General features: G+C 46.0%; 1 protein-coding gene across 15 annotated transcripts in view; it reads right to left on the reverse strand.

The window, feature by feature from the left end:
• Positions 1 to 25,719, reverse strand: part of DENND1A (DENN domain containing 1A) — a 512,085-nt gene that overhangs the window by 108,422 nt on the left and 377,944 nt on the right. The window lies entirely within an intron of this gene.

Genomic DNA, 25,719 nt, shown 5'->3' on the forward strand with positions numbered 1-25,719 from the left:
TGGGTAACGTGTCCAGTGCTTTGAAGAGTGCTCGGCACCGAGTAAGCACTGTGACCACTATTGTTTTTAATAAATATTTCCACATTTGTCCTCACGACAGTTTACTGAGGTACGGGTGAGTACAGCCCTTTCACAAATGAAGAAATAGGCTCAGAGAGGGTGAGTTATCTGTTCACACAGCCATTTCAACCCAGACTTGTCTTCAGTTCAGGCTCTTTTCCACTAAGAGATGTCGCTTCTGGCCTAAAACGGAATAAACACCTATTGAAACTTCAGAACCCAGAGATGGCTCCAAATTTCCACATATGCTGAAACGCTTATAATATTTTTGTCTGGGTAACTGGGCAGAGAGGAGTAAGTGTAATCACTACCATTTTCTCTTGCGAGATCCATAACTTCTGTCCAAAAGGAAATTCCAGTAGATTTTATGATCTCCAAAAAGATGACCTAAGTCATCTGATGTAGCAAATGATTCAAGCACAAAAACTGGCATCTTTATTATAATGGAGAAGAACAATAGTTACGATTAAGTGTATTAACTCCTTCACTGTGCGTTTATGGGCAAGGCTCTAGGCTGAGAGCCACGCAAGTTGATTCTGTGAGATTAGGATCTTCTCTCCCAAATGGATGAAAGCAGGGAAATATTAACATAGGAAAATAATTTTTTTTTTTTGTCTTAAAATAACTAGTGTTCAGAGAGTCAAAAGAGAGTTTTCCATTTCTACAGTGAAATCTCGTTCCATTTTGTTCGGTTTCCCTTAAACTGCGTTCACTCAGAAAACAGCTCTCTTTTTATCTTTCAAGTTCTAACATCAAAATCCATCTAGAGTTTCAGAATTTTTTGTCAAGCACGTCGGCAACGGGTTAATGATGACATTATCTGACAGTTCCCAAACAGCAGAGGCAAAGAGGGATGGAACTAATCAAGAAAAACATTGCCTCAGTTAGACTTGGCAAACCCAGAGCCAACGTTACACAAGACAAGCCTCCTAAAATGAAACTGGGAAAGTAGCAAAAGTTTTGGCAAAAGGCACATTTTTTTACTTTCATTCTCAGTGAGGACGATAGATTATATTATCTGCACCTGATAGGAAAGAGTTGAATCCCAGTATGTCTTGAAATTTGCATTCACACACGCTTACAGAAGAGAGAGCCATTTTCAAATAAATGCGTCATTCATGGTTTGTAAATTCCAAGATGACACCCATGAAGTTCTTGCTCTACATTTTCCCATCTTCCGTGAGAGGCTCTGTTCTGGGAAATGTAATAAAATGAGCTGTTTCTTGCAACTTCACAGCAGGTATTCTGATTTGATGGTAAATCACTTTTCTTTACTATTTTCACATAATTGTGCCGTGATCCTTTGACACGTTGAAAAAAAGGTAAAGGGATGTCCACATGTATGTAATTCACTAATTGCATTTCTTCAGTGAAGGAAAATGCTTATGTTAAAGTTATTGATTTTCTTAACCAGAGTTCAAAGCGAAGGTGCCATGAACATCTAAATAAATATCAAGGAAGTGTCAAAGGTAACCAAGGAGGGACCAGGTGAAGTGTGAAGTGTTAATTATATCTAAAAAAGTATAAAAGAATAGAGGAAAAAGACAGATATACTGAACTTCCAATTATCATAATGTTGCCTTCTTCCTAACACATTTTCAAACTTGAAAAAAAACCCACAGAAGCCAGAGGAATTCAGAGTCGGGGACCCCCGACTGTGGCCTGCATACATCTTACGCTCCGTGTGCACACAGTTCATTTAAATATAAAGCAGAGTTATGACTTACATAACGCATATTGACGTCACGATCTACCATTAGCCCTCAGAAGGCGCAGCGAAAGAACCGGACAGGAAATGAAGGAAGGAAACAGATGGGGGAAGACCGTTTTGCGTCTGTTGGGCTGTGCAGTAGGGATACTGTTTCAAAGGTGAGCAGGGGATGGTTCGCCTGATGATCTTCACGCTCACGCACACACCAGCACATGGAGATAATTTGCAAAAAGAAGGTGCCCGCTGGATAATGAATACACACACGGAATCGCGGACGGGCTCGGCTCTGGGCAAACGTCAGGAGCTTCAGTCTGTCGAAGGTGCTCACCGCTAGACAGCACACGAGCAAGTACAGCGGCACGGGGCGGGGGGGGGGCGGGGGGTGTCTTCTAGGCACCAGTCGGCTGCCTAAACTCGTCTGGACCTCGGTTTCCTTATCTGTAAAGTGGGGATGGCAACACTCACTGGGAAGGGCTGGGGGGAGGATTAGGGGTGCTGCAGCGCAGCATCTCACGTGCGGAGGTGCTCGCTCCACAAAGGGACCTGGCAGGGACCGCCCCATCTTCACCACCTTCTTCCCAGCCTTCCCCCTGGGCTGCCGACAGATGGCACACTCCCGGGGAGCGCACAAGGGTGCCTTCAGTACTCCTGGGTGGCACCAAACAGGCCTCTACAATGTTAGATGAACTGACGAGGGATAAAAGCCTTCTGATTCTCCAGCTCCGGGCCCGACTTTCCTCTGAAACTCCAAGGCCTGTCTTCCCAGCACGCTGAGCGCCACCCCTGGGATGACCCAGGCGGTCCTCAAACCTGGCACTCCCGTCACTGAAGTCTCTGCCCCGCCACTCGGCCTGTAGGCGTTCTGGGCCTCGGCCAAGAAATCTCCACTCATTCACTCGCTGGGTTCTGTGTTCGGCCCCGTCTCCAACTTGCCCGTCTCTGCTCCTCCTCCACTTCTGAGAAGCCACCTACTTCGGATGAAACCACCTGCAAAGTATCTCCAGCTGTCCCTGCCTCCTCGCTCCTTTTTGCTCCCCCTCTCGGGTCAGCAGAGTCGGCCTCTTCAAGGACAGCTCACAAGTCCAGACAAACGTGCCAAGCACCGCGGTCCTCCCCAAGGCCCCAGCAGCACTGCCTGAGGCCTTGAGCATCCCAGAGTTTCGCTCTCGTGCCTCCTGCCACACTGAGAGCTCCTCAGGTTCCCTGCATCTACCCCGGCACTGCATCGTTCCGCGGCACTTTCTGCCTTATTAAGCACGCGTCTGCTTGCCGTGTTTAGTGAACGGCGGCCACCTGAGATGGGTAGAGTGGGGGGTTGTTATTCCCATCCGACAGGGGAGGAAGTTAAGGGGAGGAGAGTAACCCATGTGAGGTCACACAGCAAAACTGACAGAGTGAGATGCGACCCAGGGCTTGGGACTCCACTTACTCCACTTGGCTGGCCTTTCCGTATTTCCCTCCCCGCAGCCAGAAATGCACACACCTCACCTCCAGCTCACATTCCAGCTACTGCTGTCAACTGCTTCCAAGGAGTGTCGTGGCCCTGAGGCATTCTCCGAACCGGAGGGGGTGGGGGGTGTGTGTGTGTGGGGGAAGAGCCTGGGTCCTTTTCACTAAAATAAGCAAAGCTTCCTAACAATAGGAGCATTTTAAAGACGGAACAGTTGCGTCAGAAGAAAGCGAGCTTCCTGGCACGGGAGGTGTGCAAGCAGAGGCTGGAAGGCCTCATGGTGGGGTTGGGGGCGGGCTGTGGAGGACTGTCGTGGAAGAGACTCAAGTGTGGAACAGGTGATGAGATCCCTCTAGTCTTAAGATCCTCAAACGCAAAATACAGATTAGGAAAACAAGGTGAGCCCAGAACAGGTCAGGAAGCAGGACGCAAAGAAGTCATCTTCTTCCTGTGCCTGCCGAACTCCTACTCAGCCCGAAGGCCCCATTCGAATATCCCTGCCTCTAGAGAGACTTCCCAGACTCCTTCGCAAGGCAAGAATCCCTCTGCTATGCTTTGTTTCTTTTTTGTTTTTGTTTTGTTTTTTTAGTTTACTTATTTGAGAGAGACAGAGAGAGTGTGTGTGTAAGCAGGAGAGGGGCAGAGAGAGAGGGGGAGAGTGAGAGAGAATCTCAAGTAGGCTCTGCACCGTCAGTGCAAAGCCCCACATGGGGCTCGAACTCACAAAGCATGAGATCATGGCCGGAGCCCAAAGCCAAGAGTCAGATGCTTAAACGACTGGGTCACCCAGGCGCCCCCTCTGCTATGCTTCTGGCTCTCTGCTAAGAGCCCAGATGTCAGGGGGATCCAGACCTGGCCCCAGTCCCGGCTGTGGCATCAGTAGGGTGGCCTCAGCAAAGCTCCTCTGCCGCTCCGAGCTCAGGTTGCCGCGAGGGTCTGAGAACTAACGTAGGCGAAGAAGTCGGCCCTGTGCCTGGCACGGAGCAAGTGCGCAGGAAGTGGCAGCCGTCCCGGCATGGGCAGCTTCGCCGGACAAGCTCTTGCTGGGGACAAAGCAGCTGCTCGGCCAACGTCGGCCGACAATGGAAGACACTGACAATCGACCGATGACAGCAGCGGTGGCACCGCAGAACACAGCCTGGCTTCTCAGCAGACCTGGGTCTGCTCCTAGGTTGGCCACTTTACGGGCTTGAAACGCTGGGAAAGTCACCTCATCCTTCCAAGCCCCAGTTCTTTCCGTTGAGAAACGGGACCAAAAACTAGTTCTGTGCACCTCCCCCCTTAACAGCGGGCTTTGTGGACCACAGAGCGCCAAGCCATCGGCGACTGCATGACGCAGGGCGAGGCTGGCATGGGGGACAGAAAAGCTGCCGCCCAGCTTGGCTGGGCGGCTCGGGGCTGGCTGCAGTCCAGGGTCCCTGGGCTCTCAAAACAAAACCCCGCAGTTATCAGGGCCTCGTGACTGGAGGGTCTCCACTTCGCTTGTATGTGGAAGCTGTGTGCGGTCAATCACACGGGAAACCAAAATCAGAGAGGAAAATGACAAAGGGAGAGAGAGAGAAGAGTATAGAGGATCCAGTAGGTCAAAGTGTTCCTGGAAAATAAAAGCTCCAAACAAGAACCAGCAGAATGGCAAAAAGGCAAACAGACGATCAAAAGCAGGAGAACAAAATGCAGGACGGGAAGTCAGTGCCAAAGAATTGATTAGTCAAACATATGAATCTCTCATGCTGAAGCAGAAATATCACAGCCCCGGCTCCTCACTGTGGAGCCCTCTCGTCATAATGGGAGCTATGAAGAGGCCGGGGAATAAAGCAACTTTCATTTTTCCTCTGTGAACGCCGAGGGCCAGGCCCCATGAAGACCTCGCCTTGTGCTAGCTTCGGGGGGGAGCGTGGCCCCTGGCCACGGGAGTGGGGTGCGAGTGAATGGGCCGGCACTTGGCTCACTTCACTTGAAAGCTCAGAGGCCTCTATACATACAGATCTCAGGCAAGAACAGCATCCTGGGACGTGGACTTATAGATTCAAATGACGAGAGGTGAGTGTCCTCGGCATCACGGGGACTAGAGTTCCTTCGCTCCTCTTTTCAGCGGCCTTCCTTGCTGCACGGCCCCCTGGCTGTCGCAGCAGCCGGCGACGACAGAGTGCCGCACGGCTCAACAAAGCCGCAGGCAGAAACTTACCAGAAGCAATACAACTGGGAGACTCCCAAATCTGCGGGGTGGCCCCAGAAAGGGTGTACGTAAACTGGGTTGGCAACAATAAAGACCTGTGGGCAGCTTGGAACAGTGGAAGGAGGAGTCGATTCGGAGCCAGCAGATGTTGGTTCTAATACCAGCGTTGCCAATAATGGTTATGTGATCTTGGCTAAAATTATCTCATCCCTCTGAGTCTCGGTTTCCTAAACCGGAAAATGGGGATAATGACACACACCTCAAGAGCTGCTGTGGGGGTGAAGCTAAATGAGATGGGAAGATGCCCGGCAGGGTGTCTGCCTCACAGTTGTTCGGTCTAGGCAATCTGAAGAAGTCATGCTGCCATATTTGAAAACATGTCTGGTATTTCTGGAAACTAGAGAACGAGTTGCATCACTTGTGGCTCTTTTCTGAACGGGCTTCAGGAACTTGGATCTTTCAGGTTTATTACCATTGGAATGTCATTCTGAGGTCTGTTTACCTTTTGGCCTTTCTTCTCCAGCGCCCTATGAGGCGGCCCTGGACTGAGCTCCGGGTGAAGAGCTCAGGGCAAGTCTCTCTGTCGACTCCTATTCTCAGTGCAGCCCAGGCTTCCTTGTTTACTCCACAGCCACAACAAGAGTCAGCCTGGCACAGGGGAAGGAGCTCAGGCTTTGGGGTCAGAGACTCTGGTTAGAGGCCCAAAACTACCCCTGGCTCACTGCGGTAGAGGTTGTTTCTCTATACACATTGCATGCATGTGGTACCAGAAATTTCAAGCAGGAAATACTTTTTTTTTTTTTTTTTTTTAGGGTGAGTCCTACTGGACAGAGGAGATCCAACAAAACTGATACAACCAGAAGATACTCTATAGACTCCAGTGCTACACGATAATTTTCTCAGTCAAGATCTCTACCTCTTTTCCTGGTTGCTAGGAAGCCAATAAGGCCCAGGGTCTAAGGATGTCAGAGCTGGAAGAGTCTCTGGATTTCATCAAGTCCATCTCTTTCTTTTACTGTTGGAGCAAGGGAAGCCCAAAGGGTCAGGCAATTTACCCCCAGGTTACACAAGGAACTGGAAGTACTGGTTGGGGTTGGGGTTGGTGCTGCCCTGCTCTGCCTCTAAAGACAACATACAGAGCCTTGCCCTTGACCACTGGTAGGAAGGGGCTGGTTTGCTGCTTCATGGACAGGATGGGGTGATCAGTACAGCCAGGCTTACTGCTCCCTGGAAGGCTAATGGCCGTGCAGAATAGTGAAACATCTCCCCGCTAAGGATTTCCTGCACTGCCTGCTATAGTGTCTGCTTGAGATAGATCCTGGATGAGAACTCAGAACCTTCCACACCTCCTCACTGTGGCCTTGCCCAACACCTATCCCCAAAGCCTCTATTCTGTAGGATGAAAAAGATAGGAAGGAAACAGTGGGGGTCAAACAGAAGCTATATATATACATATATGCATATATATATGTGTACATATATGTATATGTATATATATGTATATATATGTTTACGTATAATACTCGAGAAATGCAAGGTCAACAGTCGTTTTATGAATTCCCAGCCTGAAAAAAATATTTGCCATCTGTATCGTAAACAAAGGCATATTAACCCAATACGTAAAAAGTTCCTAAAAATTGAGAAAAAGAATAAATACTCCATAGAAAAATGGACAAGAGAATCCTATAGTTCACAGCACAAGAAACACAAATTACCCTTAAGTGTAAGAAAAGAGATTCAGCCCCGCTTGCAGTAATAGAGCTATATGAAATTTCCCTGAGACATCACTTTGTACCCATCAGATTGGAAATAATCCATAAATTTAGCAACACACTTTACCGGTAAAGCCGCGGGATAAAAGGACAGAATGAAAGAAGATGCAACCCTGTGGAGGGGGATTTGGCAACATCCAGCAGAGTTATATATGCAGTTGCCCTCTGACCCAGCAATCTGACCTACCCCAAACGTATACTTAGGAAAATAGAAAATCATTATATGTAGTAGCTACCTTGTGTGTGTGTGTGTGTGTGTGTGTGTGTGTTTAAGTAATGGAGAGGGGTTAGGAGGGAGTGAAGATCTGGGGTAGAAGGAAGTGGGATGAAAGCCTGGTTTGAATGAACCTTGTTATATATTTAAAATCATGTTGGGGAGCCTGGGTGGCTCAGTTGGTTGAGCGTCTGACTCTTGATTTCAGCTCAGGCCATGATCTCACAGTTCGTGAGTTGAAGCCCCACATAGGGCTCTGTGCTGACAGTGTGGAGCCTGCTTGGGATTCTCTCTTTCCCTCTCTCTCTCTCTCTCCGCTCCTACCCCACTCGTGCGCATGCTCTCTCCCTCTCAAAAATAAATAAATAAACATTAAAAAAAATCATGTAAAATGTTCACAAGATCAAGGACTCCTAGTTGTAGCCCAGGGGCACTGTAAATGGAAATGTAGATAAGAATGGATGGCAGGGGCGCCTGGGTGGCTCAGTCAGTTAAGCATCTGACCCTTGATTTCAGCTCAGGTCATGATCTCACGGTCATGGGATCAGGCCCCACAATAGGCTCTGTGCGGACAGCATGGAGTCTGCTTGGGATCCTCTCTCCCTCTCTCTCTGATCCTCCCCTGCTTCTGCTGTCTCAATAGGAAAAAAAAAATTACAGACGGTAGTAACAGTTATGGAAAATAATTTGGCAAGTATATTAAGAACCTTAAAAGTATGCTGGTCTTTTAATCTAGTATTGGAACTGCTGGGGGTTTAGTTTAAGGAAAAACTCAAATGCTAAGGAGTCTCTGTATACAAAATTGTTCAAGCAAAACAACAACAAAAATTTAAATTTTCCTCGGGAGGGGCACAGTTAGGTACATTGTTTCACAACTAGTCAAAGGAATTACACAACTGTTTATAAAGACGCCGTCTCTAGGTCGGAGGAAAATCCGTATGGAGAGGGCCACGTGAAAAGAGAAGAAAACTGTACGGACTATATGTAAGCTCAATTATGTAAAGAGGCATAAAAACATGTGAAAAGATGCACCAAAATTTAATGCTGGTTGCCTCGGGGTAGTGGGAACGTGAGTGACCTTTTTTCACACGTTCTTCTGCCTTTTTAAAATTTCTGCAGTGAAAACATATTACTTTTATAATCAGAAAAAACAATACACATCATGATTTTTCAGATGTTGTCTCAACCTGGCCCTTCGCCCTGGTGTAAATTTCTATGATTGCACACCAAGAAGATAAACTTCGCAACTGGCTGGGTAGCCCTGAGTGGTATTAGGGCTACACCTACGTGGGACGGATTTTAACTAGCAGAAAGGACCCTCTAAGTAGGAACACTCAAAGGCAATTAGTTGGTAACAATATTATAAGTAGAAAAGGAGCCAAATAAATGTTTCCTGGATATCATTAATTTAGTCGTAGAACACATTCAGAGTTACTCTGATAACCCCATACCGAAGAAGGCACTCGTTATAAAGACAGCCGTGTGTTACACAAGGAAATGCAGACACAGACATGGTTCTGCTGTACCCAACGAAGATTCCCACGGAGACAGCAGTGCTGAAAATCACCCTTGGAAACAAACACTCCATCCAGGCAAATGAGCCCAGTGCAACACCGATTGAGTGGTCCCGCCCACCTCTCCCGGAACCCAGCTCCTCTCCTCCCCGGGCTTGGTCTGCATGCTATGACCCAGTGCAGGCCACTTCTTGGAACTTTCTTATTTATAAAGTGGGCATACTAATTTACAAAAAGAAAACTCTGTACACGAGCACAGAGAAGACTGGACGAGAGAGGCATGGGGATGTACTTAGCACAGTGCCTGGCGAGTCTTAGGGACCCCATTTCCCGAAGAACTTTTCCCTCTGTTCCCACTCTCGCCATGAAGAGTCCAGGAACCCTCATCTCCTGCCTGGGTGATCACAGGCAGCTTCTAATTGCTCTCCGTGCTTCCATGAAGGTCCCCGCCTCCCAGCAGCCAGCGTGATTTTTTTTTTTTTTTTTAGAAAGCATACAATTGAACGTGTTACACCTGTTTTAAAAACCCTCACGGCTTTTCACTGACTGAGAATAAAGTCCCAACTCTGTGTGGCCTGTAAGACCTTATGTCATCCAGCCCTGCCTAGATCTCTAACTTCAACTCAGGCCACTTGCCTCGTTGCTCGCTCCATCCTGGGCTCCCCAGTTCCCTTTAGTCCTTCTAAGGTGCTGGGTTACCTCCTTCCCTCTACCTGGAACATTTTCTCCCCTCACCCAATTCATCCTTCGCCTCTTGGGTGAAATGTCAGCTCCAAAAAGACTTCCTTAACCGCCCCGTCTGAAGTAGAATCATGGAAGAACTCGGATGACACGTTTCAAATGATGCGTCTGTCTCCCTGTTTTCTGTACCTATTTTGCCAGAATGTACTCTGTTCCTAGTCCCTACTGTTGGCTGCCTCCCCAACCCTCATTCTCTCCCCTCTCTTTTCTAACACAACCCCCAGTTCGTTCATGCCGCCATCCCCCTCTATGAGGACAAGTCATTTAGGTCCCATCCCAGAGGCAGGGGGTGGGTCCTCATAGCCAATCCCAGTGGTTTCATGCCCTTACCAGTAATTGGTCAGGGTATGGGCATGGCACTCAATTCTGGTCAATGACACATGAGAAGTCACCAGGAGAGTTTCGGGCAAAGGTTTTCTGATCTTAAGAGATACCCATCCTTTCCCGGCCTTGAAAGATTGTTGTGAGGAAGTAATGCATTGAAGTGACACAGTCATCTTGAGACCAGGAAGGAAGACTGCCTGATGGCATGACCAATAGGCTGAAGTTACGAGACTCAAGAATAAAAGAACGGAGTTCTTGGTATCATCAGTCAATTACTAAAGCAGCCAATCACTGAGCTGCCTACCTCTGACCCTCCCATGATCGATCATAAAGGCCACATTCTTTTAGCCACACCTGCAGCTGAAAGCTTCTTGGTACAGTATTCTGTTCCTCCATCTGGTGTAGGGTCTAACACATAGTAGGCTCAATAAAACTTATTTGAATGAATGAATCAGTGTTCACTGTAGAGTATTAAGAAAAAAAAAAATCCTGGGGCGCCTGGGTGGCTCAGTCAGTTGAGCGTCTGACTTCGGCTCAGGTCATGATCTCGCAGTTGATGAGTTCGAGCCCGGCGTTGGGCTCTGTGCTGACAGCACAGAGCCTGGAGCCTGCTTCGGATTCTGTGTCTCCCTCCCTCTCTCTGCCCCTTCCCTGCTCATGCTCTGTCTCTCTCTGTCTCAAAAATAAACATTAAAAAAAAAAAAAACAATTTAAGAAAAAAAAATCCTGCTGCTAAAGTAGGAGTCATACCATTTCTATGAGACACGTATTCAATTTTTGTTCCTCCTTTTTATGACACCAACTTCATTAAAAGAAAAAGGAAAAAAAAAAAACTGTAAGCACAGTCCTACCATCCTAATGTAGTGCAGAACTGAGCTGTTAAAGTGAAGGATCTTCTGGAAACACAGACCCCATGCACTGCGGCAGCTTACAGAATGCAGTTTCCCCGGGGGGGTACTGGCAGTCCCTCTGTGTGCAGTCTAAGTTTCAAGTAACTTTACACATAGCTCAGGAACAGGAAGAAAAATTTCCCCTTGGTGATTAAGCTTCCCGGAATATTCACAGGAAAAGTTTTCAGTGGATACGGAGTGAGTATCCGTTTCCGAATCAGCCCCAAGGGAGGCCGCCTCTTGGTTAAATGGCTTTGCAGTCAGACCTGGATTTGAATCCTGGCTTTGTCACCCCTAGTTGCTGTGACTTTGGGCAAGTGACTTGCCTGTTCTGAGCCTCAGCTTCTCCGTCTATAAAATGGGAACAATATCAAATTCATAGATTTTTGGGGAGGCGTAAGATTAACTGTGGTACTCATATGGTACTGAGCTTGGTATATTGCCAATTCTCGAAAAAAGCTTTAGTTACAGTAAAGCTGCTCCTAGGGCAATCTTTAAGTGTCACGATTCCTTAAAGAAGGGCCTTACAGGTTGAAGGACAGGGGAGTTAGCAGAATGTCACGTGCCGCAAGGCAGGTGAGATCTGGATTCCCAGTGTTGCCGAAAGCTGGCCTTCCTCCTGGGAGACGGCGTGGCCCAGTGAAAAGGGCATAGGCCTTGGAGTCAGTCATAGTTGGGGGTCTTATCCCAGCCGTACACTCAATGGCTGTGACCTTGGGTCTGACACCAAATCTCTGCTCTTCAGTTTCCTCATCCGTGACGGGGATCATACTGCCCCCACCCCCAGCCCAACGTATCAGTGGACTGAGTAACAGCGTACATGGAAAGTGTCTGGGACAGTGCCTGGCACACAGGAGAGCCACAGTACCTGCTAACTCCTGCCTCCGTTCTTCCCAATCACGTTCGGGTTAAAACCAGAAGTTCTCACTACACAGTGAACTGGGTCCCCTGGCAGGAGGGCACAGGAATGGTACCGGTGGCTTGAAAAAGATGACTAAATTGCCCAACAATGGCAAATACGTGTAATAAACCTATCCCACAAATGTTTTCTTTGGTTTCAAGGCCCTGCTGTGCCTGCATCCTGCCACCCCCTTGAATGTGGGGGTCTGTGCCTCTCGCTCACACAGAGAAAATTGGCAGAACCCTCTCCCCTACTCGGAGCTGCTGCTCGTGCCCTCTGCCCGAGGATGGCAGTGTCACAAGAGCAAGGGAGCTGCACAATGCCCAGAGATTTATGAAAATACGCATCTGAAAAAGGGATTGCTGTGCAGAGAGTGGTCGTGTGGGCAGGCCTGGTGCATGGGAGCAATTAGAGCCGGTTTGCAACAACTCAGTGCTGTTCTATTCAACTGCTTAAAGAATTGCCATAGCAACAGCAGCCACACATAGTAAAGTGGCAGCAAGACGGAGCAAACACTTGAAAAAGACTCTCTTGTTAAGCCCCCTCCCCTCCCCAAAAATGAATAAAGGGCCATTTTGTTTCTCTAAAATAGTCTTGCAATCAATGTCCATGCTTCATGCCAAAGTGGGTGACTAAATAGATGCCTACCTTCTTTTCCTTCTTCTTCTTCTCTTCTCTCTCTCTCTCTCTTTTGGTCCTAATAATGATAACAGCAGCTACCTTTTAATGAGCTCCTACTATGTCCTGGGCCTTGCGCTGATGACTTCACTTCATTCCATCAGCTGGCATCTACTGAGTGCAAACTCTATCTGCTCTGGGGACATGAGACATCCCGGATGCTGTCCCCACCTGCAAGGAGCCTGAAGTCTAGTGAGAGAAAGCCATAAGCAAATCTGCTTAGGGGAGGGGGCGGTATCTGAGCCAAGTCTTGAATGAACACTCAGCGGGCACCCACCAAGATGAATAAGAAACTTTCTTTTCCTTCAGAAAACTCACAGTATAGTATGTGTTCCGGGGCGGGGCGGAGGGAAGAAACATGGAGAAAACATGTGAGGCCACATCTAATTGTTAACATATGGAGTCAGGAGACCACAATCGGTAATTTCCTTAACAAAACAGATTTCAGGACGACAATATACCTCCTGTACATGTTACGGCACCAGTAGGCTAGTCCCCAACCGCAGGCCACATGGTCTGCTCAACACTTCATGTTCCTCATCCTGTTGAGGCCTTTCTCACCAGAACCATGGGAAGTGATAGTTCTTATTCCATGTGGACAACAAGATATGGAACCAAGGCTAACTAAGCTGTGACTTGCTTTCAGGGTCATACAGCTAAGAAGTTACAGAGTAGTGAACCCAAGACATCTTGGTAAAACACCCGTAGTGTTTATTTGGTAGGCTGAACAGATTTCAGGCTGACACGTCACTCGTTGAAAAGGTCACAGCTTGTTCTTGGAATAGTTGAGCTGAAACTGAAAGATACCTCATACCATTAAATTAACCTACTTCTAATGAAAAGGAGGACTAGTTAAATGGCGGGTGGGGGGGAAAGAGTGGCAACTCAAAAGAGTGGAAGAGATCTCATACCAGAGATGCTAAGTGGCTGGGTGCCAAGGGCTCTGCTCCTCAGCCTGCCTTGACCCGGAAAAGGCGAACTGCATCCCGGGGTCAGAGTTTAGAATGAATTTACCTGGAAATACTTCAGTGTATGGGATACTTGTAGAAACTATCTGGGTCTGCTCTATGGAATCAACTTTGCATTCGACAAATTAGAAATTTAGGCCACAAGCTGGAGCTTCTGGGAGGTGATGAAAGCAGGAGCCCGAGACTCCCTAAAAACTAAGGAAATGACAGAGCAGGCCCTTTGCACCTGTAGAAACAGCATGGTGACAGAACGGGTGATCTGAGCATGCAGTCTGAGAGAGAAAGAGAGAAGGATCCGGTGGCGTCTTGGGGATGAAAAGATATGTAAATGGGGAAGTTGACTTGGCAATGAATTGCACCTATCTAAAAGAGGCCACTTATGCTGGGCTTCCAACAGAGGGCACAGAGATGCTGAGAACAGGGTATATATCATACTTGGCACATTGTAGGCATTCATCCAATAAACAGACTTTGAATGAATAAGTGAATAACATCCCCAACAATACCCTTCGGCAAATACAACAAGAAGATTAAAAAAAACTCAGTGGTGTCTGTGGGGTTAATGGTCAGGCTTACTTCAGACTGAAACTAGAGTCGATCTAGAAATAAAGGCTGCAAACTCAAAACGTCCTCACGGACCCACAAGGAGCATAATAAACGAGATGAGTGATGGAGCAGGGCGTAAGACAGCAGCGAGTGGTGTAGACAGAGCCGTCATGCCCCGTCTCCGTGTCCTCCTATTTGCAAGCATCCCCCCATAAAGGTTAAAATATAAAATACCACTTGACAAACTACCACCCATAAGTGGGTTTGTTGAATGTGGCCCACAGGCTGCCAGTTTTGACCTCTGACAGAGGAATGGATGGACCACATTTGTCTTCCCATCAAAAATGCCTCTGCGATTAATGTCTCAGACTGGCCATGGACAGGGGCCTCGTCTCAGAGAGGGAGTCTGAAGGGCCGTCACTCTGTCGTACTGATGAAGCATTTGTACCTTTGGGTCCTTCAGTGCTCAGACGAGCGGATGGCGGTGTGCAACCTCATTACGGAAACTGAGGCGCATAACCAAATGCTTATCTCTGACTTAGCCACCTACCAGGAGGCAGATGGGGCTTCAACTCAGTATGTTCCCACCTCTGAAAAGCCGGGGATTACTCTTTATTTCAATAACTGGAAGTGGGGAAAGGACAGGGAACAGTCATGAATTTCCCTGAAGCGTGCTGGGAAGTAGGTATAATCACTCCATTTTACAGATGATCATACTGAGACTCAGGAAAGGGGGAGACACATTCAAGGTCACGCTGTGAATGAGCCTCAGAGCTAGGATCTGAAATTAGGCAAGGCTTCCTTTTAAACACGTGTTTTATTTCTACAGGGAGACTGGAGATGTCGGTGCAGGAACCCGGCCCAGGAGAGAAGCCCTCTTCCGGGAGAGGTCTCTGTAGGAAGGGCTCTTCCCCCTTCAGGGCCTGCCATTACGTACAACCTGGCCTCCTGGGTTAAACTGACCCTTGCTGGGGGAGTGGGGGGGTTGGCTGAAGGAAGGAGCAGAGCGAGAATTGCGGCCTCCCATTTTGAGGGCATCCCTGATATACGTGCTGTTTAAACTCCAAGAGAGAAGACGCGATTCAAGAGTTCACCTCAACCCCTGTGTACTAACGTAGGTGGCGGGCAAATGCCACACGCCAGAGGGCAGAGAGAAGACTGCTTTAACTGGATCCTTCTCTCTCTGATAACTCACTGAACAATAATCAGCCGGCATTACGATCCTTCTCCACAGGAGCCACAGGGGAAACAAATTTGAGACCGCGTTGCAAACCGGACAAAACGAGGCAGACCATGGAAAGTCCACTTCCTCTCCACAAATGGGTAAACCCCCCAGCATTAGGTCAAAGAAAACCATGAACGTTCCAGGTTCACTCGCCTAGTGCTCTCCACCATTCTGTTGAAACCTGCTCCACTCTCCCCAGCCGCTGACCCCTGTCCCTCTTTGTCTTCAACCACTGCCCAACACACACACACACACACACACACACACACACACACACACACACACACACACTCTCTTCACCTGGGTGTCACAAACTAGAGCCATCAGATGAAAGCCCCTCCCCCCTCCACCCCTGTCCTTCCTGGATCTCCACCCCCAGGCTTCCTTCCCCAGTGATGCTCAGGCAGAGGGCCTCTCCCCTGCTCCAAAGCCAACCCACCACTCTGCTTTGCCAAACCCCTTCCATCTCAGCGCCTTGCTTCGTTCTCATTGCCTTTCGCCGTGCTCGAGTTTCTTCCGATGTTAAAGCAACACACACACACCAACCCTCCTCCCCCAAGTTTTCCCTCATCCCTATAAAACCACATGGGTGTCACCATCTTTCTCTCTGCCTCCTACCAGTCAAACTGCCCACAGAAGCTATCTAATTTCACCCAAGGTTCCCAAGACCTTGTGGCTAAAGCCCACAGGAGATTCTCTGTCTTTATCTAATTAGCCTCTTTTCAGTGGCTGGACACACATAAGCACTCTCATCCCTTGGCTTTGGTATGTTATCCTGGTTTTAACCCCTCTCTCTGGATGGACCTTTCCTGGTTCCTCTACTGCCTCCTCTGTCTTTGGTATTTTAGATACGGATGTTCTCTGGCTTACATTCTCTTTACTTCCTACTTTATACCCTTTCCCCGGTTAATTATTTACCATCCGTATGCTGACATCTCTTAAAACTGTGTCTCCATCCCACCCCTCTCTCCTGACCTCATGGAATCATATTCAAAGCTGCCTCACAGGGCGTTTCTTGGTCAGATGTCCACTGACACACTCAACATGAATAAAATTGAACTCCTCGTCCTTCCCAAGCCGGTTCTTCCTCCTTCATCCCAGTGAATGGCCCCACTTAGTCTCGAGGGCCGGTCTTGCTTTACTTTTCTGTCTCCTCTCTGTCCCCTCGGGCACCAAGACCGGTGGATTCCGCCCGTCACGCCTCTCAAGCCCATCCACTTCTTCCATGCCTGTGGTCGCTTCTGCAGGCCAGGTCACCATCCTCTCACCCCTGGATCACACGGTAACCACCTCCCGGGTGGTCTCTGCCTTCATGCTTGTCGTTTCCCTTTGGACACTACCACCACAGCCACCTCTGAAAATGCCTACATATTCATGTAACTTTCCTGCTTCAAAACTCTTCCAGAGCTGCCCCAACTGACATTAGAATTCATCTGAAGCTTCCTGATTTGGCTTATAAGGTCCTCCCTGATCTGACCCAAATCTATCTTTAAATTTCATCCCCTGCCATGCCCTCCCTGGGCCAGTGTCCGCTACTCCCTGTGCCTGGGGGCTGCGTTCCCTCCCGCTCCTGGCTACCTCTCACTCACTCCTCAGGTCTCAGCCTGGGTATCACTTCCTCTGGGGCACCCTCCCTCAACCCCGGTTCCTGGTTGGGCACCCCTCCTGAGACCTCCCACATCATCCACTGTTTCCCCTCCAGAGCACTCGCTAGGCCATATTATAATTGCCTATTTGCTTGTCATTCTCTCCACTGGTCTGTCTCATTCCTTGTTGCCTATCCAGTGCCCAATCTGCTTACTGACACCTAAGAGGGGCTATTTGTGGTTACAACAATGAATGGACGAATGAGAGAAATGCCAAAGATGCATCTGATAATGAAAAGAAGTTCGAGTTCTGAGTGGACAGCCACAGACTGGTAGAAAAAAAAAAAAATCCACAGATTTGTGGTATGAATCAGCTTCCAACCTTGATTCTGCAACTGATTGACTTTGTGACCTGGGATTGATTATTTAATGTCTTGGAATCTCAGCTCCTCATCTGTAAAACTGGTGTCACTACCTATCTCTCGGGTTGCAGTATTAAATGAGATGGCACATGAAAACTCCTGCCACCATGCAGGGTGCATAATAGGCATCAGAGATGTGTGTTTTTTTTAAATTAAGTGAAAAAGTCTAATTATTCAAAAAGAACATTTTGAGGCACATGAGAATAGAGCTGGCTGGTAAGACACATGACCAGCACTCCATCTGCAATGATGAAAGAAAGCTAAAGGCAGGAGTCACGAACTCAATATCAAAGCTCTTCTGTGCAAAGGAGAGGATTCCTCCAAAGACGTTAAATCAGAAGAACTAAGTTTCCACACGTTGTTCTCATTACTTTCTTAGCAAGCAGCTGAGAAAGTGAAGCCATTTTTTCCCTCGGGCGGCCTCTCCAGGACGCTGTTCTTGTGGGAAAGCAATATTGTTGGTTCCCTCCAGGACCGGGGATCGCTCGTCAGAAACCAGGGTGCAAAGAAATACCTGTTGGATTTCCTGCTGGAGGCTGATGGTGTCCTCCATCAGGATGGATGTCCCAAGCCGGAGTCCTCGAGAGCATCCTAGCCCACTCGCGTTCCAGCTGGCCCCTCGTTTTTGACAGATTGACTCCACCTCTTCTCACTCTCCTCACATGTGTTCTCTTTGCTCCATTTCCACTGTTTTAGAGTTCTGGGTTGTTGTTCTTCCCAGAGCGATGACAACAGCCTTCTCACCGGTCTCTGCCAGGGTCTCCCCTCCTTCCAGCCAGCTTCCTTGATGCCCCCAGAAATGCAAATGCTCCCTGCTTAAAATCCTCCGCTGTCACTGCCCACAGAAAGACACCCAAATTTCCCACGAAGCAGAGAATTCCACAGACTGGCCCCTACCTCTTGGAGACGTCTTTCAAAGACAGCCGTATAATCCAACCATGCAGAACAGCTGGAGTTTTTTCTAAAGGGTTGCTTTGCTGTCCTCTCAATTTAAAGTAATATTTTGCTTTTTGGGAAACTCCTTCAAGACCCATTTCGAGTGAGTATCTCCCCCTGTGGGAAGCCACCCCTAACCTATCCGAGCAGAGCTCATCACGTCTTCTTTTGTGCCACTCTCTTATCTAGCACGTTTCTTCATTATGCTGCACTGCAACTGCTTTTCGTGTTTGTTTTCCTTATGGGACCGTGAGTTCCCCTGTCAAGTAACAGATGATCAATATAATATTTTTTTTTAAATGAGTGAATGACAAATTAATATATGTGTCACCCTCCTCTTTGGCTGTAATGCCCAAGCTGGGTGGTGTGAGCTCCTTCAAAATGTTACTGAACGACTTGAAATAAACAACAGATATAATATTACAAAGAAATTTTAAGGGATGTGATTTGCACAGAAAAAAAATTTGTGAGCTTGGACCCTTCCTCCCCGCCACCCACCCCCCCAAGTGATATTCAACACCCAGCACTCTGTGGGCGCTTAACAAATGTTGAATAATAACAACAATGGACTCTTTTATATTTATAGAATAACATTGTAAACATTTCATCACTTCCCTGTGGTTGAAAAATTCTAAGTTTAACAACATCTGCCCAATAAAACAAAACCAAAATTCTGCCACTGAGAAGAGACAAGTGGTATACAAACAAATCTTGGTAAACAATCTATTTAGATGGCCAAAAGAATGGGAAAGATGGAAATTTGTGTATCATAAAAGACAAAGAGGAATTAAAGTTCTCTTTCTCAGAAACAACTGAGGGTGATGATGGGAAAGAGTCCAAATAAAACTCTTAACTACCTCCCAGGTCTTCTAGCACGTGGCATCCTGCTCAGTCTGGGCTGAAGTCACATTCATCCTCCCAATTACATCCACTCACATGACAGGATAACACAGTGATCTGAAGTGATTTCACTGTTCTGGGGTTGTAATTTTTGGGGATGAACTTATTAAGTCACAGATGATAGAGCCTAGGTCAGAAGTTAGGCAGACCTGGGGTCAAATCCAGGTTCTCTATATTACTAGATATTTTACAATCTCAGGATTTTTTAAGTCACAGAATTAGAAAATGATCACCTATTTTGGAAGATACCTCTGAAGAGTTCAGTAGAACAAAGCAGATCAAGAGGAAAAGAAGAACACTTGAAGGCATGGCTAACAGGTTGGGAAGCTCCAACATATTTATATAAGAGTCTCCAGAATAAAAAACAAAAACAAAGAAAGCCTAGGCTTGGAAGAGAAGTAATATTTGAAGAGATCGTGGCTACAAATATTCCAGAATTGAGAAAATACATGAGCTCTCGGATTGAAAAGACACTATTAGTACCAAGTAGATTAATAAAAATAAACCCATTCCTAGATATAGTATAGTAAAATTGCAGAATATAAGATGAAAAAGTTCCTAGAGAGAAAAGATGATATTTTTATAAAAAGAAATAATAGTTGTATTGATAACAGACTTTTCGCCAATAAAAACAGACGAGAAAAGACTAAACTTTAAAGGGCAGCAGGAAAGCTATTAATATATAGTTTCATACCCAGATAAACTATCCTTTCAAAAGTCGTAGCAAAATATATTTTCAGACCTGCAAAGACAAAAATCACCCCAAGGAGAAACAGTAGTGGACACACTGATAAATTATAAAACTAATTACAGTTTTATTGGTAATGTTCTTTTAAAAAGTGAAACTAATATTCTAATAATGATAAGATTTGTACATGGGAGTGTCCAAATAAGTCTAGTAATACAGGAATTCTGTATTATTTAGGAAGAGAATAAAGATGCTAATTTAGAATTGTTAATTTATGTGATTTCCATATATGTAAGTTTATTCTGTTTTTCAGTATTCTGGGCTAGACTCCCAAAAAAAATCTTCCTGGAAAAGCAAAATGTCTCTCTTTTCCATTTTGTAGATGTAGTCTTCCTATAATATTTTATAAATGCTTGCTTCAAACTCAGCTCATGTTTTAATCTACTCTGTGGAAGGTGTGTTTAGGATCCTCTCCCCCCATCTGCTTTGCTCTTTTCCCCAGATGAGTCCTTTTCCCTTCCCTTTCAATTTCCTTCTTTTTCACATCTGAACTTCAATTAAAAAAAAATTTCCTGGGGTGCCTGGGTGGCTCAGTCCGTTGGGTGTCTGACTCTTGATTTCAGCTCAGGTTGTGATCCCAGGGTCATGGGATCAAGCCCCATGTCCAGTTCTGTGCTGAGTGTGGAGCCTGCTTAAAATTCTCTCTCTCTCTGGGGCACCTGGGTGGCTTAGTCATTTAGTGTTTGACTCTTGGTTTCCACTCAGGTCATGATCTCACAGTTTGTGAGTTTGAGCCCCGCACTGGGCTTTCCATTGACAACGTGGAGCCTTCTTGGGACACTCTCTCTTTCTCTCTCTCTCTCTGCCCCTCCCCCATGCTCTCTCTTTCTCTAAGAAATAAACTTAAAAAAAAAAAAAAAGATTCTCTCTTCCTCTGCCCCTCTTCCCAACTCAAATGCTCTGTCTCTAAAATTAAATTAAAAAACATTCCCCAATACTCTACTCTTTTTTTCCCCTTTTAACCTTTTATTTGACATTATTTTGACACAATTTCAGATTTATAGAGAAGTTGCAAGAATAGTATACAGAATTCCCATTTACCCTTCACCTAGATTCCCCAAATATTAACATTTTACCATAATGGCTTTATCCTTCCTCCTTTCCCTTGCATGCGCATGTGAACATATACGTACAATTATATATTATAAATACATTTTATCTGCATAAAGTATTTTTTTGAACCATTTGAGAATAAATTTAAGACATGATATCCTACCCTTATATACTTAAGTAGAATCAGTTATGCTACAGTGTAACATACATGCTCCTAAAAAGCACCATGCTTAGGGGCATACTGCTCAAAAACTTCATTGGTGACATGTTAGAAAAAGACCTGAAGTTCACCGTGGAAGTGTGTGTCAGGAGGACCGCAGCATATGGGCAGACTGTGGCGTGGTGGGAAAAGGAAGGAGGGATAGAACACTGCTGTGGACAGAACGTGTGGCTCATAACACATGTGGTAAACTGAGGCAGCCAGCAGATACGAGGGGCGTGTGCCGGTGTGCGTTCTGTGTATTCCTACACATCTTGGTTAATCTGGGCACAGTTTTCTGCATTCACCTGGTATTTCTCACGGATGAGATCGTGCATAACCAAACATGAAATTCACATTATGCTGCAACTGTTCCCGAACCTACCAGTTGCATTAGAACAATCTTGTGTTGTCAAAACAGGCATTATAGCAAACTGACTCTATTTCCTAAAATCAAGAACATATCCACAGTATAATGATCAAAATCAGGAAATTTGACATTGATACAGTAAAAATCTCATCTACGGACTTTATTTGGAATTCACCAATTGTCCCAATGATGTCTTTCCATAGCAAAAGAAAATCCTGGATCATACACTACATGCAGCTTTCCTTTCACTCTCCTTTTATCTAGAACAATTCTTGGGTCTTTCTTTGTTGCAAGACATTAACATTTTTGAAGAGTACTGGCCAGCTATCTTGTAGAACGTTCCTCAACTCAGGTCAAACCCTCTACTCTTACCTCAAACTATCACTGTTGGCTAAAGCACTAGGAATGCCTAAAATCTTCTGAATGTGATTCAAGTGCGGAGGTGGGGTCTGTAGCTTCTATCATAGCTCTCTTTGAAAACTCATGTGAAATCTGCATCGGGGAACCTAGAAAATAGCAGTTAAAATAAAATAACTGCCCTGAAAATAAAAATCCCTTCTTTTAAAAGAATTAAAAACTAAAAGACACACAGAAAACCTGCTCACGCCAGAAAGTCATTGGCTTAGCATCACCCAACATGTAGGAAGTACATATTCTCCACTGGCCATTTTCCTAAATCTGACGTTCGGATTAACATTCCAGGAAGGCTGTGGTGACTGACTGGGGAAGGAAGACTGGAAACTGACATTTTCCGAGCATCTACAATGTGGTGATTATACACGTTACGGTAATATGCACCTCATCCTCATAACAGCTTCTGAAATTGCTGGTAAGGTTCCACTTTTATAGATGAGGAGACTCAGCCAGGATGGACTCCTGTCTGTTTTCTAAATCTTGCACTCTTTCTCACTGTATCTTCTAAGAATTTCAAGGGTTCTTCTGTGTATTAGTCAACAGAAAAGGAACCAGTAAGGTTGCAGTCTAGGGCAGAAAATGAATCAGAGAAGCAGCATGTGAGATATGGATAAGTAACAGGGAGTGGCGGCCACTGCTTTACCCAGAGGTGGCACTCACCCACGCACGAGTACGTCTAGGGCATTTTATGTGGAAATTGCAGGGCTACAAGTTAATGTTTGGGTGAATTCTCTCATGTCGGCTTCCTCGGTTTCTGCTGTTGCAATGTGTTTCTCCGGCAAAAGGAAAAGCACATTTTCTCCAGAGCCAAGTCCCATATCTGGATCACAGTTCTACCTCTAACGTGGCTGCAAAGTGCTGAGCTCTGTGTCGAGCACACAGTAGGTACTGAACAGATGTTGTAAAAAAAAAAAAAAAAGCATTAAAAAATGCTTTTTGGGGCGCCTGGGTGGCTCGGTCGGTTAAGCATTCGACTTTGGCTCAGGTCATGATCTTGCGGTTTGTGAGTTCGAGCCCCGCGTCGGGCTCTGTGCTGACAGCTCAGAGCCTGGAGCCTGTTTCAGATTCTGTGTCTCTCTATCTCTCGACCCCCTCCCCTGTTCATGCTCTGTGTGTCTCTCAATAATAAATAAATGTTAAAAAAAATTTTTTTAATGCTTTTACTCATTTTAGTGGTGGGCTTTTTCTCCCCCAATGGGATTCTTAGCTTGACTAAAAAGAAAATGGCACAAATCCATCTATCCATCCATCCACCAATTCACTCACTTTCCTTAGCACTCCAAGAACAAGGCTAAGGAATCTACAGGAACATTCTGCTATCCTTTGGCATTCTTTTTTTTTTTTTTTTTTTGAGAGAGAGCGCAAACAGGAGAGGGACAGAGAGAAAGGGAGACACAGAATCCCAAGCAGGCTCCAGGCTCTGAGCTGTCAGCACAGAGCCCGATGCGGGGGCTCAAACTCACAAACCATGAGGTCATGACCTGAGCCGAAGTTGGATGCTTAACCGACTGAGCCACTATCCTTGGCATTCTGAGGTTTAAAAGAGGACAGTTTTAAATAATAGATAAAAAGAAATGGTGTAATAATACTGTAACTTCTCTACAACAGCGAATTCCTCTAGCTGGCGCCACACTGGAGTCTGACTTTCTCAGATTCTAAAGTGGACTTGCCGTTCTCTGTGCTATAAATGGGTTCAGAAAGATAGACTTCTTGGAATTTTGAGGCTGGTGACCATGATTTGCAAGGATGCGTCCTGTGGGGTGTCTGAAGTGTTGGCAACTTGAGAAGAGTCTTCCAGTGAGTCACATAGTCTTAGAATAGGAGACATGACGAGGCCGCTATGGAGAGGGACCCGGCAGATCATTCTGAGACTTTCTGTTCAAAGCTGCAGGGAGCAATTCATCTGCTGAAAGTATTTCTGAATTCTTTCTTGCTTTTGGCTTTTCTGTGTTTGGTCACCGAAAACCTGGGAGAGAACGTGTACTCACGTTCAGGTTGGGCCAGCCCCTCTTTCACAGCCACGAAGGAGATCCACAACCTCAACATACCGGGGGCGGGGGGGGGGGGGTGGGAGGCCACATTTTGAGATCCTTTAAGAGGTCTGAAACGTTTTATACTAGAAGGGTCCAGATCTCACAGACTCTGAGCTGGATATTAAACATCATGGTATGAGATTATGGTATTTGGAAATCATTAATACTTTACCTACTTTGTAATTCCACTGAATTTTATTTATCATGCAATTTGTATTTATTTTTTTTATTTTTTTATTTTTTCCAACGTTTGTTTATTTTTGGGACAGAGAGAGACAGAGCATGAACGGGGGAGGGGCAGAGAGAGAGGGAGACATAGAATCGGAAACAGGCTCCAGGCTCTGAGCCATCAGCCCAGAGCCTGACGCGGGGCTCGAACTCACGGACCGCGAGATCGTGACCTGGCTGAAGTCGGACGCTTAACCGACTGCGCCACCCAGGCGCCCCAGCAATTTGTATTTATGCACGAAAGACGATATGTAACCTATACTGAGTTGTGCAGCATAACAATAAAATGAGCATCTGTGAACCCACGGCTGAGATTAAGAAAACAGACTGATGTGATCATTGCCTTGTCTTGGTATCCCCTCCACTGCCTCCTCTTGTCCCTCTCCCCATACTCCACAAATTCCTATCCTCAATTCTATGTTTCTCATTCCCATTCTCATAAAAAAAAAAAAAAAAAGTTTTAGCACACATTATGTGGCCTAAATAATAATTAGTTCTACTTACTATTGAGCCTTAAAAATTGGTATCACATTGCAAGTTGCTAAGATTCATCCACGTTGCTGCTTCACTAACTCACTGTTTTTCATGGTGGTATAATAAATACTGCACCATATAGGGGCGCCTGGGTGGCTCAGTCAGTTAAGTGTCTGACTTCAGCTCTGGTCATGATCTTGGTGGTTGGTGGGTTTGAGACCCGCATCAGGCCCTGTGCTGACAGCTCAGAGCCTGGAGCTTGCTTTGGATTCTGTGTGTGTCTCTCTCTCACATTCTGTCCCTCTCTCTCTCTCTCAAAAATAAACAAACATTTTAAAAAATTGGGGAAAAAAAAACCCTGCATCAAATAAACATACTATACTTTGCCTGCTATCCTTCAATGGCGTTTGAATTGTTTCCAGTTTTTTTGTTGCTGTGGCAATTTTTGTGCGTGTCTCTTAGCCTAAATGAGCCAGAGTTTCAGTTTTATAAAATTCAGGTACCGATTTTATGCTTCAACCAGCAAAATAAGAGCTCCCACGGCTCCACATAGTCACAGACTTCCTAATTTTCGCCAGTTCAGTAGGTGCAAAAAGTGATGGTGGTCTTAATTTCAGTTTCCTTGATTTATTATTATAAAGTTGAGTATATTTTCAGTAAGTCTATGGACCACTGATGTTAATTCTCCTGTATAATGTCTGCTCATACCTTTGCCCTGTTTTAATGTTTCCTGGTTTACAGAAATTCTTTATATACTCTACCAAGGCTCTGTTCAGTTGCAAATATCTTCTTTCAGTCTGTGGCTTGCTATTTTTCACTTGCTTTACAGTATTATCTATTTATTTGTTCAGGAGCAAAGTTCTGTTGGATCTTCTCAGAGAAATAAGATTCAAAAACACAAAAAACTGAGGGTTCCTGGGTGGCTCAGTTGGTTGTGCACCTGACTTCGGCTCAGCGGTGATCTCACGGTTTATGAGTTTGAGCCCCACGTCGGGCTCTGTGATGACAGCTCAGAGCCCAGAGCCTGCTTCGCAATCTGTGACTCCCTCTTTCTCTAGCCCTCCCCCGCTCACACTCTGTCTCTGTCTCTCAAAGAATAAATAAATGTTAAAACAAATTAAAAAAAAAAAAAAAAGACAAAAAACTGGAAGTAGACCAAGAACCTAGAAGAATCCCTGACTCTTCT

The sequence above is a fragment of the Leopardus geoffroyi genome, chromosome D4, assembly GCF_018350155.1.
Source record: "Leopardus geoffroyi isolate Oge1 chromosome D4, O.geoffroyi_Oge1_pat1.0, whole genome shotgun sequence".
NCBI classification, from domain to species: Eukaryota; Metazoa; Chordata; class Mammalia; order Carnivora; family Felidae; genus Leopardus; species Leopardus geoffroyi.